This window comes from Phyllobates terribilis, unplaced genomic scaffold (assembly GCF_046119375.1).
Source record: "Phyllobates terribilis strain yellow unplaced genomic scaffold, ASM4611937v1 Scaffold_11__3_contigs__length_659146591, whole genome shotgun sequence".
Classification (NCBI taxonomy): domain Eukaryota; kingdom Metazoa; phylum Chordata; class Amphibia; order Anura; family Dendrobatidae; genus Phyllobates; species Phyllobates terribilis.
The window spans coordinates 562,753,839-562,769,976 of NW_027362771.1; the positions used below are offsets into that span (position 1 = coordinate 562,753,839).

Consider the following 16,138-nt stretch of genomic DNA (forward strand, 5'->3'; position numbering starts at 1 on the left):
GCATCAAAGCGGGCAGCGAAAGGTGTTATCAAAAAGGACGAATGACTGAACCTGGCCCAATTCTCTCATACTCTGCCGAGTGAGTGCAAATTGCAGTTTTCTTCACAATCTCAGCCCATTTGTAATATTTTTCCCATTTTACAGTACATGACATGGTAAAATGGCTAGTGTCATTGAAAGCTGCAATTTGTCCTGTAGAAATCAAGCCCTCATGCGGCTACATCTATAGAAAAATTTAAAAAGTTATGGCTTTTTGCACAAATGAAAGCACAAAAATGAAAAGTGAGCAGGGCCCACAGTTGTTCACATCATCACTCACATGCCTCGTGTTTACTTTCTAGTCGTGTTGCGTCAGAGATCACAGCACAGCCATTCCTCGTTAGTATAGTGGTGATTATCCCCACCTGTCACGCGGGAGACTGGGGTTCGATTCCCCGACGGGGAGGTCTTTTACATTGTGACTCTGGACTCTGGAGCTCTGGAATCTGAAGCAGTACTTCAAATTGCATTGAAAATGTAATTAATCCGGCAATATATTCGTATTCAGGAGCTGTCGTTTCATTTTATTGTTTGATTGTCAATCGCTTCAGGGGCATCTGCCACCAACAATCACCACATGTGGGATAAATCCATCCCACAAAAAAGAATGATTGCGCTCGCTCTCACATATTTCCAGTTTGTCCTGTAGGGGTGAGCCCCACACAGATGGCCGGTTAGCTCAGTTGGTTAGAGCGTGGTGCTAATAACGCCAAGGTCGCGGGTCCGATCCCCGTACTGGCCAAAAACAGCCCTTACCAGTCACCTTCCCTCATTGGGTCACAGGTAGATCAACGCTGAAGCTTTTTGCTTCTTAGCAGTTTCTTTGTTGCATCATTTTCTTTTCTCATTTTACTAGTTTAATAAAGAGATAAAAAAATTCACAAAAATAAATGTCAATTCTGTCAGGTCCCCCGAGGTGAACACACTGGAAAGCTGCTACAGAAAAATATACTAGTGGCACAATAACGGGCATCAAAGCGGGCAGCGAAAGGTGTTATCAAAAAGGACGAATGACTGAACCTGGCCCAATTCTCTCATACTCTGCCGAGTGAGTGCAAATTGCAGTTTTCTTCACAATCTCAGCCCATTTGTAATATTTTTCCCATTTTACAGTACATGACATGGTAAAATGGCTAGTGTCATTGAAAGCTGCAATTTGTCCTGTAGAAATCAAGCCCTCATGCGGCTACATCTATAGAAAAATTTAAAAAGTTATGGCTTTTTGCACAAATGAAAGCACAAAAATGAAAAGTGAGCAGGGCCCACAGTTGTTCACATCATCACTCACATGCCTCGTGTTTACTTTCTAGTCGTGTTGCGTCAGAGATCACAGCACAGCCATTCCTCGTTAGTATAGTGGTGAGTATCCCCACCTGTCACGCGGGAGACTGGGGTTCGATTCCCCGACGGGGAGGTCTTTTACATTGTGACTCTGGACTCTGGACTCTGGAGCTCTGGAATCTGAAGCAGTACTTCAAATTGCATTGAAAATGTAATTAATCCGGCAATATATTCGTATTCAGGAGCTGTCGTTTCATTTTATTGTTTGATTGTCAATCGCTTCAGGGGCATCTGCCACCAACAATCACCACATGTGGGATAAATCCATCCCTCAAAAAAGAATGATTGCGCTCGCTCTCACATATTTCCAGTTTGTCCTGTAGGGGTGAGCCCCACACAGATGGCCGGTTAGCTCAGTTGGTTAGAGCGTGGTGCTAATAACGCCAAGGTCGCGGGTCCGATCCCCGTACTGGCCAAAAACAGCCCTTACCAGTCACCTTCCCTCATTGGGTCACAGGTAGATCAACGCTGAAGCTTTTTGCTTCTTAGCAGTTTCTTTGTTGCATCATTTTCTTTTCTCATTTTACTAGTTTAATAAAGAGATAAAAAAATTCACAAAAATAAATGTCAATTCTGTCAGGTCCCCCGAGGTGAACACACTGGAAAGCTGCTACAGAAAAATATACTAGTGGCACAATAACGGGCATCAAAGCGGGCAGCGAAAGGTGTTATCAAAAAGGACGAATGACTGAACCTGGCCCAATTCTCTCATACTCTGCCGAGTGAGTGCAAATTGCAGTTTTCTTCACAATCTCAGCCCATTTGTAATATTTTTCCCATTTTACAGTACATGACATGGTAAAATGGCTAGTGTCATTGAAAGCTGCAATTTGTCCTGTAGAAATCAAGCCCTCATGCGGCTACATCTATAGAAAAATTTAAAAAGTTATGGCTTTTTGCACAAATGAAAGCACAAAAATGAAAAGTGAGCAGGGCCCACAGTTGTTCACATCATCACTCACATGCCTCGTGTTTACTTTCTAGTCGTGTTGCGTCAGAGATCACAGCACAGCCATTCCTCGTTAGTATAGTGGTGAGTATCCCCGCCTGTCACGCGGGAGACTGGGGTTCGATTCCCCGACGGGGAGGTCTTTTACATTGTGACTCTGGACTCTGGAGCTCTGGAATCTGAAGCAGTACTTCAAATTGCATTGAAAATGTAATTAATCCGGCAATATATTCGTATTCAGGAGCTGTCGTTTCATTTTATTGTTTGATTGTCAATCGCTTCAGGGGCATCTGCCACCAACAATCACCACATGTGGGATAAATCCATCCCACAAAAAAGAATGATTGCGCTCGCTCTCACATATTTCCAGTTTGTCCTGTAGGGGTGAGCCCCACACAGATGGCCGGTTAGCTCAGTTGGTTAGAGCGTGGTGCTAATAACGCCAAGGTCGCGGGTCCGATCCCCGTACTGGCCAAAAACAGCCCTTACCAGTCACCTTCCCTCATTGGGTCACAGGTAGATCAACGCTGAAGCTTTTTGCTTCTTAGCAGTTTCTTTGTTGCATCATTTTCTTTTCTCATTTTACTAGTTTAATAAAGAGATAAAAAAATTCACAAAAATAAATGTCAATTCTGTCAGGTCCCCCGAGGTGAACACACTGGAAAGCTGCTACAGAAAAATATACTAGTGGCACAATAACGGGCATCAAAGCGGGCAGCGAAAGGTGTTATCAAAAAGGACGAATGACTGAACCTGGCCCAATTCTCTCATACTCTGCCGAGTGAGTGCAAATTGCAGTTTTCTTCACAATCTCAGCCCATTTGTAATATTTTTCCCATTTTACAGTACATGACATGGTAAAATGGCTAGTGTCATTGAAAGCTGCAATTTGTCCTGTAGAAATCAAGCCCTCATGCGGCTACATCTATAGAAAAATTTAAAAAGTTATGGCTTTTTGCACAAATGAAAGCACAAAAATGAAAAGTGAGCAGGGCCCACAGTTGTTCACATCATCACTCACATGCCTCGTGTTTACTTTCTAGTCGTGTTGCGTCAGAGATCACAGCACAGCCATTCCTCGTTAGTATAGTGGTGAGTATCCCCACCTGTCACGCGGGAGACTGGGGTTCGATTCCCCGACGGGGAGGTCTTTTACATTGTGACTCTGGACTCTGGACTCTGGAGCTCTGGAATCTGAAGCAGTACTTCAAATTGCATTGAAAATGTAATTAATCCGGCAATATATTCGTATTCAGGAGCTGTCGTTTCATTTTATTGTTTGATTGTCAATCGCTTCAGGGGCATCTGCCACCAACAATCACCACATGTGGGATAAATCCATCCCTCAAAAAAGAATGATTGCGCTCGCTCTCACATATTTCCAGTTTGTCCTGTAGGGGTGAGCCCCACACAGATGGCCGGTTAGCTCAGTTGGTTAGAGCGTGGTGCTAATAACGCCAAGGTCGCGGGTCCGATCCCCGTACTGGCCAAAAACAGCCCTTACCAGTCACCTTCCCTCATTGGGTCACAGGTAGATCAACGCTGAAGCTTTTTGCTTCTTAGCAGTTTCTTTGTTGCATCATTTTCTTTTCTCATTTTACTAGTTTAATAAAGAGATAAAAAAATTCACAAAAATAAATGTCAATTCTGTCAGGTCCCCCGAGGTGAACACACTGGAAAGCTGCTACAGAAAAATATACTAGTGGCACAATAACGGGCATCAAAGCGGGCAGCGAAAGGTGTTATCAAAAAGGACGAATGACTGAACCTGGCCCAATTCTCTCATACTCTGCCGAGTGAGTGCAAATTGCAGTTTTCTTCACAATCTCAGCCCATTTGTAATATTTTTCCCATTTTACAGTACATGACATGGTAAAATGGCTAGTGTCATTGAAAGCTGCAATTTGTCCTGTAGAAATCAAGCCCTCATGCGGCTACATCTATAGAAAAATTTAAAAAGTTATGGCTTTTTGCACAAATGAAAGCACAAAAATGAAAAGTGAGCAGGGCCCACAGTTGTTCACATCATCACTCACATGCCTCGTGTTTACTTTCTAGTCGTGTTGCGTCAGAGATCACAGCACAGCCATTCCTCGTTAGTATAGTGGTGAGTATCCCCGCCTGTCACGCGGGAGACTGGGGTTCGATTCCCCGACGGGGAGGTCTTTTACATTGTGACTCTGGACTCTGGAGCTCTGGAATCTGAAGCAGTACTTCAAATTGCATTGAAAATGTAATTAATCCGGCAATATATTCGTATTCAGGAGCTGTCGTTTCATTTTATTGTTTGATTGTCAATCGCTTCAGGGGCATCTGCCACCAACAATCACCACATGTGGGATAAATCCATCCCACAAAAAAGAATGATTGCGCTCGCTCTCACATATTTCCAGTTTGTCCTGTAGGGGTGAGCCCCACACAGATGGCCGGTTAGCTCAGTTGGTTAGAGCGTGGTGCTAATAACGCCAAGGTCGCGGGTCCGATCCCCGTACTGGCCAAAAACAGCCCTTACCAGTCACCTTCCCTCATTGGGTCACAGGTAGATCAACGCTGAAGCTTTTTGCTTCTTAGCAGTTTCTTTGTTGCATCATTTTCTTTTCTCATTTTACTAGTTTAATAAAGAGATAAAAAAATTCACAAAAATAAATGTCAATTCTGTCAGGTCCCCCGAGGTGAACACACTGGAAAGCTGCTACAGAAAAATATACTAGTGGCACAATAACGGGCATCAAAGCGGGCAGCGAAAGGTGTTATCAAAAAGGACGAATGACTGAACCTGGCCCAATTCTCTCATACTCTGCCGAGTGAGTGCAAATTGCAGTTTTCTTCACAATCTCAGCCCATTTGTAATATTTTTCCCATTTTACAGTACATGACATGGTAAAATGGCTAGTGTCATTGAAAGCTGCAATTTGTCCTGTAGAAATCAAGCCCTCATGCGGCTACATCTATAGAAAAATTTAAAAAGTTATGGCTTTTTGCACAAATGAAAGCACAAAAATGAAAAGTGAGCAGGGCCCACAGTTGTTCACATCATCACTCACATGCCTCGTGTTTACTTTCTAGTCGTGTTGCGTCAGAGATCACAGCACAGCCATTCCTCGTTAGTATAGTGGTGAGTATCCCCACCTGTCACGCGGGAGACTGGGGTTCGATTCCCCGACGGGGAGGTCTTTTACATTGTGACTCTGGACTCTGGACTCTGGAGCTCTGGAATCTGAAGCAGTACTTCAAATTGCATTGAAAATGTAATTAATCCGGCAATATATTCGTATTCAGGAGCTGTCGTTTCATTTTATTGTTTGATTGTCAATCGCTTCAGGGGCATCTGCCACCAACAATCACCACATGTGGGATAAATCCATCCCTCAAAAAAGAATGATTGCGCTCGCTCTCACATATTTCCAGTTTGTCCTGTAGGGGTGAGCCCCACACAGATGGCCGGTTAGCTCAGTTGGTTAGAGCGTGGTGCTAATAACGCCAAGGTCGCGGGTCCGATCCCCGTACTGGCCAAAAACAGCCCTTACCAGTCACCTTCCCTCATTGGGTCACAGGTAGATCAACGCTGAAGCTTTTTGCTTCTTAGCAGTTTCTTTGTTGCATCATTTTCTTTTCTCATTTTACTAGTTTAATAAAGAGATAAAAAAATTCACAAAAATAAATGTCAATTCTGTCAGGTCCCCCGAGGTGAACACACTGGAAAGCTGCTACAGAAAAATATACTAGTGGCACAATAACGGGCATCAAAGCGGGCAGCGAAAGGTGTTATCAAAAAGGACGAATGACTGAACCTGGCCCAATTCTCTCATACTCTGCCGAGTGAGTGCAAATTGCAGTTTTCTTCACAATCTCAGCCCATTTGTAATATTTTTCCCATTTTACAGTACATGACATGGTAAAATGGCTAGTGTCATTGAAAGCTGCAATTTGTCCTGTAGAAATCAAGCCCTCATGCGGCTACATCTATAGAAAAATTTAAAAAGTTATGGCTTTTTGCACAAATGAAAGCACAAAAATGAAAAGTGAGCAGGGCCCACAGTTGTTCACATCATCACTCACATGCCTCGTGTTTACTTTCTAGTCGTGTTGCGTCAGAGATCACAGCACAGCCATTCCTCGTTAGTATAGTGGTGAGTATCCCCGCCTGTCACGCGGGAGACTGGGGTTCGATTCCCCGACGGGGAGGTCTTTTACATTGTGACTCTGGACTCTGGAGCTCTGGAATCTGAAGCAGTACTTCAAATTGCATTGAAAATGTAATTAATCCGGCAATATATTCGTATTCAGGAGCTGTCGTTTCATTTTATTGTTTGATTGTCAATCGCTTCAGGGGCATCTGCCACCAACAATCACCACATGTGGGATAAATCCATCCCACAAAAAAGAATGATTGCGCTCGCTCTCACATATTTCCAGTTTGTCCTGTAGGGGTGAGCCCCACACAGATGGCCGGTTAGCTCAGTTGGTTAGAGCGTGGTGCTAATAACGCCAAGGTCGCGGGTCCGATCCCCGTACTGGCCAAAAACAGCCCTTACCAGTCACCTTCCCTCATTGGGTCACAGGTAGATCAACGCTGAAGCTTTTTGCTTCTTAGCAGTTTCTTTGTTGCATCATTTTCTTTTCTCATTTTACTAGTTTAATAAAGAGATAAAAAAATTCACAAAAATAAATGTCAATTCTGTCAGGTCCCCCGAGGTGAACACACTGGAAAGCTGCTACAGAAAAATATACTAGTGGCACAATAACGGGCATCAAAGCGGGCAGCGAAAGGTGTTATCAAAAAGGACGAATGACTGAACCTGGCCCAATTCTCTCATACTCTGCCGAGTGAGTGCAAATTGCAGTTTTCTTCACAATCTCAGCCCATTTGTAATATTTTTCCCATTTTACAGTACATGACATGGTAAAATGGCTAGTGTCATTGAAAGCTGCAATTTGTCCTGTAGAAATCAAGCCCTCATGCGGCTACATCTATAGAAAAATTTAAAAAGTTATGGCTTTTTGCACAAATGAAAGCACAAAAATGAAAAGTGAGCAGGGCCCACAGTTGTTCACATCATCACTCACATGCCTCGTGTTTACTTTCTAGTCGTGTTGCGTCAGAGATCACAGCACAGCCATTCCTCGTTAGTATAGTGGTGAGTATCCCCACCTGTCACGCGGGAGACTGGGGTTCGATTCCCCGACGGGGAGGTCTTTTACATTGTGACTCTGGACTCTGGACTCTGGAGCTCTGGAATCTGAAGCAGTACTTCAAATTGCATTGAAAATGTAATTAATCCGGCAATATATTCGTATTCAGGAGCTGTCGTTTCATTTTATTGTTTGATTGTCAATCGCTTCAGGGGCATCTGCCACCAACAATCACCACATGTGGGATAAATCCATCCCTCAAAAAAGAATGATTGCGCTCGCTCTCACATATTTCCAGTTTGTCCTGTAGGGGTGAGCCCCACACAGATGGCCGGTTAGCTCAGTTGGTTAGAGCGTGGTGCTAATAACGCCAAGGTCGCGGGTCCGATCCCCGTACTGGCCAAAAACAGCCCTTACCAGTCACCTTCCCTCATTGGGTCACAGGTAGATCAACGCTGAAGCTTTTTGCTTCTTAGCAGTTTCTTTGTTGCATCATTTTCTTTTCTCATTTTACTAGTTTAATAAAGAGATAAAAAAATTCACAAAAATAAATGTCAATTCTGTCAGGTCCCCCGAGGTGAACACACTGGAAAGCTGCTACAGAAAAATATACTAGTGGCACAATAACGGGCATCAAAGCGGGCAGCGAAAGGTGTTATCAAAAAGGACGAATGACTGAACCTGGCCCAATTCTCTCATACTCTGCCGAGTGAGTGCAAATTGCAGTTTTCTTCACAATCTCAGCCCATTTGTAATATTTTTCCCATTTTACAGTACATGACATGGTAAAATGGCTAGTGTCATTGAAAGCTGCAATTTGTCCTGTAGAAATCAAGCCCTCATGCGGCTACATCTATAGAAAAATTTAAAAAGTTATGGCTTTTTGCACAAATGAAAGCACAAAAATGAAAAGTGAGCAGGGCCCACAGTTGTTCACATCATCACTCACATGCCTCGTGTTTACTTTCTAGTCGTGTTGCGTCAGAGATCACAGCACAGCCATTCCTCGTTAGTATAGTGGTGAGTATCCCCACCTGTCACGCGGGAGACTGGGGTTCGATTCCCCGACGGGGAGGTCTTTTACATTGTGACTCTGGACTCTGGACTCTGGAGCTCTGGAATCTGAAGCAGTACTTCAAATTGCATTGAAAATGTAATTAATCCGGCAATATATTCGTATTCAGGAGCTGTCGTTTCATTTTATTGTTTGATTGTCAATCGCTTCAGGGGCATCTGCCACCAACAATCACCACATGTGGGATAAATCCATCCCTCAAAAAAGAATGATTGCGCTCGCTCTCACATATTTCCAGTTTGTCCTGTAGGGGTGAGCCCCACACAGATGGCCGGTTAGCTCAGTTGGTTAGAGCGTGGTGCTAATAACGCCAAGGTCGCGGGTCCGATCCCCGTACTGGCCAAAAACAGCCCTTACCAGTCACCTTCCCTCATTGGGTCACAGGTAGATCAACGCTGAAGCTTTTTGCTTCTTAGCAGTTTCTTTGTTGCATCATTTTCTTTTCTCATTTTACTAGTTTAATAAAGAGATAAAAAAATTCACAAAAATAAATGTCAATTCTGTCAGGTCCCCCGAGGTGAACACACTGGAAAGCTGCTACAGAAAAATATACTAGTGGCACAATAACGGGCATCAAAGCGGGCAGCGAAAGGTGTTATCAAAAAGGACGAATGACTGAACCTGGCCCAATTCTCTCATACTCTGCCGAGTGAGTGCAAATTGCAGTTTTCTTCACAATCTCAGCCCATTTGTAATATTTTTCCCATTTTACAGTACATGACATGGTAAAATGGCTAGTGTCATTGAAAGCTGCAATTTGTCCTGTAGAAATCAAGCCCTCATGCGGCTACATCTATAGAAAAATTTAAAAAGTTATGGCTTTTTGCACAAATGAAAGCACAAAAATGAAAAGTGAGCAGGGCCCACAGTTGTTCACATCATCACTCACATGCCTCGTGTTTACTTTCTAGTCGTGTTGCGTCAGAGATCACAGCACAGCCATTCCTCGTTAGTATAGTGGTGAGTATCCCCACCTGTCACGCGGGAGACTGGGGTTCGATTCCCCGACGGGGAGGTCTTTTACATTGTGACTCTGGACTCTGGAGCTCTGGAATCTGAAGCAGTACTTCAAATTGCATTGAAAATGTAATTAATCCGGCAATATATTCGTATTCAGGAGCTGTCGTTTCATTTTATTGTTTGATTGTCAATCGCTTCAGGGGCATCTGCCACCAACAATCACCACATGTGGGATAAATCCATCCCACAAAAAAGAATGATTGCGCTCGCTCTCACATATTTCCAGTTTGTCCTGTAGGGGTGAGCCCCACACAGATGGCCGGTTAGCTCAGTTGGTTAGAGCGTGGTGCTAATAACGCCAAGGTCGCGGGTCCGATCCCCGTACTGGCCAAAAACAGCCCTTACCAGTCACCTTCCCTCATTGGGTCACAGGTAGATCAACGCTGAAGCTTTTTGCTTCTTAGCAGTTTCTTTGTTGCATCATTTTCTTTTCTCATTTTACTAGTTTAATAAAGAGATAAAAAAATTCACAAAAATAAATGTCAATTCTGTCAGGTCCCCCGAGGTGAACACACTGGAAAGCTGCTACAGAAAAATATACTAGTGGCACAATAACGGGCATCAAAGCGGGCAGCGAAAGGTGTTATCAAAAAGGACGAATGACTGAACCTGGCCCAATTCTCTCATACTCTGCCGAGTGAGTGCAAATTGCAGTTTTCTTCACAATCTCAGCCCATTTGTAATATTTTTCCCATTTTACAGTACATGACATGGTAAAATGGCTAGTGTCATTGAAAGCTGCAATTTGTCCTGTAGAAATCAAGCCCTCATGCGGCTACATCTATAGAAAAATTTAAAAAGTTATGGCTTTTTGCACAAATGAAAGCACAAAAATGAAAAGTGAGCAGGGCCCACAGTTGTTCACATCATCACTCACATGCCTCGTGTTTACTTTCTAGTCGTGTTGCGTCAGAGATCACAGCACAGCCATTCCTCGTTAGTATAGTGGTGAGTATCCCCACCTGTCACGCGGGAGACTGGGGTTCGATTCCCCGACGGGGAGGTCTTTTACATTGTGACTCTGGACTCTGGACTCTGGAGCTCTGGAATCTGAAGCAGTACTTCAAATTGCATTGAAAATGTAATTAATCCGGCAATATATTCGTATTCAGGAGCTGTCGTTTCATTTTATTGTTTGATTGTCAATCGCTTCAGGGGCATCTGCCACCAACAATCACCACATGTGGGATAAATCCATCCCTCAAAAAAGAATGATTGCGCTCGCTCTCACATATTTCCAGTTTGTCCTGTAGGGGTGAGCCCCACACAGATGGCCGGTTAGCTCAGTTGGTTAGAGCGTGGTGCTAATAACGCCAAGGTCGCGGGTCCGATCCCCGTACTGGCCAAAAACAGCCCTTACCAGTCACCTTCCCTCATTGGGTCACAGGTAGATCAACGCTGAAGCTTTTTGCTTCTTAGCAGTTTCTTTGTTGCATCATTTTCTTTTCTCATTTTACTAGTTTAATAAAGAGATAAAAAAATTCACAAAAATAAATGTCAATTCTGTCAGGTCCCCCGAGGTGAACACACTGGAAAGCTGCTACAGAAAAATATACTAGTGGCACAATAACGGGCATCAAAGCGGGCAGCGAAAGGTGTTATCAAAAAGGACGAATGACTGAACCTGGCCCAATTCTCTCATACTCTGCCGAGTGAGTGCAAATTGCAGTTTTCTTCACAATCTCAGCCCATTTGTAATATTTTTCCCATTTTACAGTACATGACATGGTAAAATGGCTAGTGTCATTGAAAGCTGCAATTTGTCCTGTAGAAATCAAGCCCTCATGCGGCTACATCTATAGAAAAATTTAAAAAGTTATGGCTTTTTGCACAAATGAAAGCACAAAAATGAAAAGTGAGCAGGGCCCACAGTTGTTCACATCATCACTCACATGCCTCGTGTTTACTTTCTAGTCGTGTTGCGTCAGAGATCACAGCACAGCCATTCCTCGTTAGTATAGTGGTGAGTATCCCCGCCTGTCACGCGGGAGACTGGGGTTCGATTCCCCGACGGGGAGGTCTTTTACATTGTGACTCTGGACTCTGGAGCTCTGGAATCTGAAGCAGTACTTCAAATTGCATTGAAAATGTAATTAATCCGGCAATATATTCGTATTCAGGAGCTGTCGTTTCATTTTATTGTTTGATTGTCAATCGCTTCAGGGGCATCTGCCACCAACAATCACCACATGTGGGATAAATCCATCCCACAAAAAAGAATGATTGCGCTCGCTCTCACATATTTCCAGTTTGTCCTGTAGGGGTGAGCCCCACACAGATGGCCGGTTAGCTCAGTTGGTTAGAGCGTGGTGCTAATAACGCCAAGGTCGCGGGTCCGATCCCCGTACTGGCCAAAAACAGCCCTTACCAGTCACCTTCCCTCATTGGGTCACAGGTAGATCAACGCTGAAGCTTTTTGCTTCTTAGCAGTTTCTTTGTTGCATCATTTTCTTTTCTCATTTTACTAGTTTAATAAAGAGATAAAAAAATTCACAAAAATAAATGTCAATTCTGTCAGGTCCCCCGAGGTGAACACACTGGAAAGCTGCTACAGAAAAATATACTAGTGGCACAATAACGGGCATCAAAGCGGGCAGCGAAAGGTGTTATCAAAAAGGACGAATGACTGAACCTGGCCCAATTCTCTCATACTCTGCCGAGTGAGTGCAAATTGCAGTTTTCTTCACAATCTCAGCCCATTTGTAATATTTTTCCCATTTTACAGTACATGACATGGTAAAATGGCTAGTGTCATTGAAAGCTGCAATTTGTCCTGTAGAAATCAAGCCCTCATGCGGCTACATCTATAGAAAAATTTAAAAAGTTATGGCTTTTTGCACAAATGAAAGCACAAAAATGAAAAGTGAGCAGGGCCCACAGTTGTTCACATCATCACTCACATGCCTCGTGTTTACTTTCTAGTCGTGTTGCGTCAGAGATCACAGCACAGCCATTCCTCGTTAGTATAGTGGTGAGTATCCCCACCTGTCACGCGGGAGACTGGGGTTCGATTCCCCGACGGGGAGGTCTTTTACATTGTGACTCTGGACTCTGGACTCTGGAGCTCTGGAATCTGAAGCAGTACTTCAAATTGCATTGAAAATGTAATTAATCCGGCAATATATTCGTATTCAGGAGCTGTCGTTTCATTTTATTGTTTGATTGTCAATCGCTTCAGGGGCATCTGCCACCAACAATCACCACATGTGGGATAAATCCATCCCTCAAAAAAGAATGATTGCGCTCGCTCTCACATATTTCCAGTTTGTCCTGTAGGGGTGAGCCCCACACAGATGGCCGGTTAGCTCAGTTGGTTAGAGCGTGGTGCTAATAACGCCAAGGTCGCGGGTCCGATCCCCGTACTGGCCAAAAACAGCCCTTACCAGTCACCTTCCCTCATTGGGTCACAGGTAGATCAACGCTGAAGCTTTTTGCTTCTTAGCAGTTTCTTTGTTGCATCATTTTCTTTTCTCATTTTACTAGTTTAATAAAGAGATAAAAAAATTCACAAAAATAAATGTCAATTCTGTCAGGTCCCCCGAGGTGAACACACTGGAAAGCTGCTACAGAAAAATATACTAGTGGCACAATAACGGGCATCAAAGCGGGCAGCGAAAGGTGTTATCAAAAAGGACGAATGACTGAACCTGGCCCAATTCTCTCATACTCTGCCGAGTGAGTGCAAATTGCAGTTTTCTTCACAATCTCAGCCCATTTGTAATATTTTTCCCATTTTACAGTACATGACATGGTAAAATGGCTAGTGTCATTGAAAGCTGCAATTTGTCCTGTAGAAATCAAGCCCTCATGCGGCTACATCTATAGAAAAATTTAAAAAGTTATGGCTTTTTGCACAAATGAAAGCACAAAAATGAAAAGTGAGCAGGGCCCACAGTTGTTCACATCATCACTCACATGCCTCGTGTTTACTTTCTAGTCGTGTTGCGTCAGAGATCACAGCACAGCCATTCCTCGTTAGTATAGTGGTGAGTATCCCCACCTGTCACGCGGGAGACTGGGGTTCGATTCCCCGACGGGGAGGTCTTTTACATTGTGACTCTGGACTCTGGAGCTCTGGAATCTGAAGCAGTACTTCAAATTGCATTGAAAATGTAATTAATCCGGCAATATATTCGTATTCAGGAGCTGTCGTTTCATTTTATTGTTTGATTGTCAATCGCTTCAGGGGCATCTGCCACCAACAATCACCACATGTGGGATAAATCCATCCCACAAAAAAGAATGATTGCGCTCGCTCTCACATATTTCCAGTTTGTCCTGTAGGGGTGAGCCCCACACAGATGGCCGGTTAGCTCAGTTGGTTAGAGCGTGGTGCTAATAACGCCAAGGTCGCGGGTCCGATCCCCGTACTGGCCAAAAACAGCCCTTACCAGTCACCTTCCCTCATTGGGTCACAGGTAGATCAACGCTGAAGCTTTTTGCTTCTTAGCAGTTTCTTTGTTGCATCATTTTCTTTTCTCATTTTACTAGTTTAATAAAGAGATAAAAAAATTCACAAAAATAAATGTCAATTCTGTCAGGTCCCCCGAGGTGAACACACTGGAAAGCTGCTACAGAAAAATATACTAGTGGCACAATAACGGGCATCAAAGCGGGCAGCGAAAGGTGTTATCAAAAAGGACGAATGACTGAACCTGGCCCAATTCTCTCATACTCTGCCGAGTGAGTGCAAATTGCAGTTTTCTTCACAATCTCAGCCCATTTGTAATATTTTTCCCATTTTACAGTACATGACATGGTAAAATGGCTAGTGTCATTGAAAGCTGCAATTTGTCCTGTAGAAATCAAGCCCTCATGCGGCTACATCTATAGAAAAATTTAAAAAGTTATGGCTTTTTGCACAAATGAAAGCACAAAAATGAAAAGTGAGCAGGGCCCACAGTTGTTCACATCATCACTCACATGCCTCGTGTTTACTTTCTAGTCGTGTTGCGTCAGAGATCACAGCACAGCCATTCCTCGTTAGTATAGTGGTGAGTATCCCCACCTGTCACGCGGGAGACTGGGGTTCGATTCCCTGACGGGGAGGTCTTTTACATTGTGACTCTGGACTCTGGACTCTGGAGCTCTGGAATCTGAAGCAGTACTTCAAATTGCATTGAAAATGTAATTAATCCGGCAATATATTCGTATTCAGGAGCTGTCGTTTCATTTTATTGTTTGATTGTCAATCGCTTCAGGGGCATCTGCCACCAACAATCACCACATGTGGGATAAATCCATCCCTCAAAAAAGAATGATTGCGCTCGCTCTCACATATTTCCAGTTTGTCCTGTAGGGGTGAGCCCCACACAGATGGCCGGTTAGCTCAGTTGGTTAGAGCGTGGTGCTAATAACGCCAAGGTCGCGGGTCCGATCCCCGTACTGGCCAAAAACAGCCCTTACCAGTCACCTTCCCTCATTGGGTCACAGGTAGATCAACGCTGAAGCTTTTTGCTTCTTAGCAGTTTCTTTGTTGCATCATTTTCTTTTCTCATTTTACTAGTTTAATAAAGAGATAAAAAAATTCACAAAAATAAATGTCAATTCTGTCAGGTCCCCCGAGGTGAACACACTGGAAAGCTGCTACAGAAAAATATACTAGTGGCACAATAACGGGCATCAAAGCGGGCAGCGAAAGGTGTTATCAAAAAGGACGAATGACTGAACCTGGCCCAATTCTCTCATACTCTGCCGAGTGAGTGCAAATTGCAGTTTTCTTCACAATCTCAGCCCATTTGTAATATTTTTCCCATTTTACAGTACATGACATGGTAAAATGGCTAGTGTCATTGAAAGCTGCAATTTGTCCTGTAGAAATCAAGCCCTCATGCGGCTACATCTATAGAAAAATTTAAAAAGTTATGGCTTTTTGCACAAATGAAAGCACAAAAATGAAAAGTGAGCAGGGCCCACAGTTGTTCACATCATCACTCACATGCCTCGTGTTTACTTTCTAGTCGTGTTGCGTCAGAGATCACAGCACAGCCATTCCTCGTTAGTATAGTGGTGAGTATCCCCGCCTGTCACGCGGGAGACTGGGGTTCGATTCCCCGACGGGGAGGTCTTTTACATTGTGACTCTGGACTCTGGAGCTCTGGAATCTGAAGCAGTACTTCAAATTGCATTGAAAATGTAATTAATCCGGCAATATATTCGTATTCAGGAGCTGTCGTTTCATTTTATTGTTTGATTGTCAATCGCTTCAGGGGCATCTGCCACCAACAATCACCACATGTGGGATAAATCCATCCCACAAAAAAGAATGATTGCGCTCGCTCTCACATATTTCCAGTTTGTCCTGTAGGGGTGAGCCCCACACAGATGGCCGGTTAGCTCAGTTGGTTAGAGCGTGGTGCTAATAACGCCAAGGTCGCGGGTCCGATCCCCGTACTGGCCAAAAACAGCCCTTACCAGTCACCTTCCCTCATTGGGTCACAGGTAGATCAACGCTGAAGCTTTTTGCTTCTTAGCAGTTTCTTTGTTGCATCATTTTCTTTTCTCATTTTACTAGTTTAATAAAGAGATAAAAAAATTCACAAAAATAAATGTCAATTCTGTCAGGTCCCCCGAGGTGAACA

At 43.7% G+C, this 16,138-nt stretch overlaps 21 non-coding genes across 21 annotated transcripts; all 21 read left to right on the forward strand.

Annotated features, from left to right (window-relative positions):
• The first annotated feature begins 707 nt into the window (after positions 1–707).
• Positions 708–781, forward strand: TRNAI-AAU (transfer RNA isoleucine (anticodon AAU)). Its single transcript has one exon. It is a non-coding gene; the product is annotated as a tRNA-Ile (tRNA).
• A 941-nt stretch (positions 782–1,722) lies between these two features.
• TRNAI-AAU (transfer RNA isoleucine (anticodon AAU)) lies at positions 1,723–1,796 on the forward strand. The gene has a single exon. It is a non-coding gene; the product is annotated as a tRNA-Ile (tRNA).
• Positions 1,797–2,396: 600 nt separating this feature from the next.
• TRNAD-GUC (transfer RNA aspartic acid (anticodon GUC)) lies at positions 2,397–2,468 on the forward strand. Its single transcript has one exon. It is a non-coding gene; the product is annotated as a tRNA-Asp (tRNA).
• Positions 2,469–2,730: 262 nt separating this feature from the next.
• On the forward strand, positions 2,731–2,804 carry TRNAI-AAU (transfer RNA isoleucine (anticodon AAU)). The gene has a single exon. It is a non-coding gene; the product is annotated as a tRNA-Ile (tRNA).
• Positions 2,805–3,745: 941 nt separating this feature from the next.
• TRNAI-AAU (transfer RNA isoleucine (anticodon AAU)) lies at positions 3,746–3,819 on the forward strand. The gene has a single exon. It is a non-coding gene; the product is annotated as a tRNA-Ile (tRNA).
• Positions 3,820–4,419: 600 nt separating this feature from the next.
• On the forward strand, positions 4,420–4,491 carry TRNAD-GUC (transfer RNA aspartic acid (anticodon GUC)). Its single transcript has one exon. It is a non-coding gene; the product is annotated as a tRNA-Asp (tRNA).
• A 262-nt stretch (positions 4,492–4,753) lies between these two features.
• Positions 4,754–4,827, forward strand: TRNAI-AAU (transfer RNA isoleucine (anticodon AAU)). Its single transcript has one exon. It is a non-coding gene; the product is annotated as a tRNA-Ile (tRNA).
• Positions 4,828–5,768: 941 nt separating this feature from the next.
• Positions 5,769–5,842, forward strand: TRNAI-AAU (transfer RNA isoleucine (anticodon AAU)). Its single transcript has one exon. It is a non-coding gene; the product is annotated as a tRNA-Ile (tRNA).
• Positions 5,843–6,442: 600 nt separating this feature from the next.
• TRNAD-GUC (transfer RNA aspartic acid (anticodon GUC)) lies at positions 6,443–6,514 on the forward strand. Its single transcript has one exon. It is a non-coding gene; the product is annotated as a tRNA-Asp (tRNA).
• A 262-nt stretch (positions 6,515–6,776) lies between these two features.
• On the forward strand, positions 6,777–6,850 carry TRNAI-AAU (transfer RNA isoleucine (anticodon AAU)). The gene has a single exon. It is a non-coding gene; the product is annotated as a tRNA-Ile (tRNA).
• Positions 6,851–7,791: 941 nt separating this feature from the next.
• TRNAI-AAU (transfer RNA isoleucine (anticodon AAU)) lies at positions 7,792–7,865 on the forward strand. The gene has a single exon. It is a non-coding gene; the product is annotated as a tRNA-Ile (tRNA).
• Positions 7,866–8,806: 941 nt separating this feature from the next.
• TRNAI-AAU (transfer RNA isoleucine (anticodon AAU)) lies at positions 8,807–8,880 on the forward strand. The gene has a single exon. It is a non-coding gene; the product is annotated as a tRNA-Ile (tRNA).
• Positions 8,881–9,814: 934 nt separating this feature from the next.
• On the forward strand, positions 9,815–9,888 carry TRNAI-AAU (transfer RNA isoleucine (anticodon AAU)). Its single transcript has one exon. It is a non-coding gene; the product is annotated as a tRNA-Ile (tRNA).
• A 941-nt stretch (positions 9,889–10,829) lies between these two features.
• On the forward strand, positions 10,830–10,903 carry TRNAI-AAU (transfer RNA isoleucine (anticodon AAU)). The gene has a single exon. It is a non-coding gene; the product is annotated as a tRNA-Ile (tRNA).
• A 600-nt stretch (positions 10,904–11,503) lies between these two features.
• On the forward strand, positions 11,504–11,575 carry TRNAD-GUC (transfer RNA aspartic acid (anticodon GUC)). The gene has a single exon. It is a non-coding gene; the product is annotated as a tRNA-Asp (tRNA).
• Positions 11,576–11,837: 262 nt separating this feature from the next.
• TRNAI-AAU (transfer RNA isoleucine (anticodon AAU)) lies at positions 11,838–11,911 on the forward strand. The gene has a single exon. It is a non-coding gene; the product is annotated as a tRNA-Ile (tRNA).
• Positions 11,912–12,852: 941 nt separating this feature from the next.
• On the forward strand, positions 12,853–12,926 carry TRNAI-AAU (transfer RNA isoleucine (anticodon AAU)). Its single transcript has one exon. It is a non-coding gene; the product is annotated as a tRNA-Ile (tRNA).
• A 934-nt stretch (positions 12,927–13,860) lies between these two features.
• TRNAI-AAU (transfer RNA isoleucine (anticodon AAU)) lies at positions 13,861–13,934 on the forward strand. Its single transcript has one exon. It is a non-coding gene; the product is annotated as a tRNA-Ile (tRNA).
• Positions 13,935–14,875: 941 nt separating this feature from the next.
• TRNAI-AAU (transfer RNA isoleucine (anticodon AAU)) lies at positions 14,876–14,949 on the forward strand. The gene has a single exon. It is a non-coding gene; the product is annotated as a tRNA-Ile (tRNA).
• A 600-nt stretch (positions 14,950–15,549) lies between these two features.
• TRNAD-GUC (transfer RNA aspartic acid (anticodon GUC)) lies at positions 15,550–15,621 on the forward strand. The gene has a single exon. It is a non-coding gene; the product is annotated as a tRNA-Asp (tRNA).
• Positions 15,622–15,883: 262 nt separating this feature from the next.
• TRNAI-AAU (transfer RNA isoleucine (anticodon AAU)) lies at positions 15,884–15,957 on the forward strand. The gene has a single exon. It is a non-coding gene; the product is annotated as a tRNA-Ile (tRNA).
• Positions 15,958–16,138: the final 181 nt, after the last annotated feature.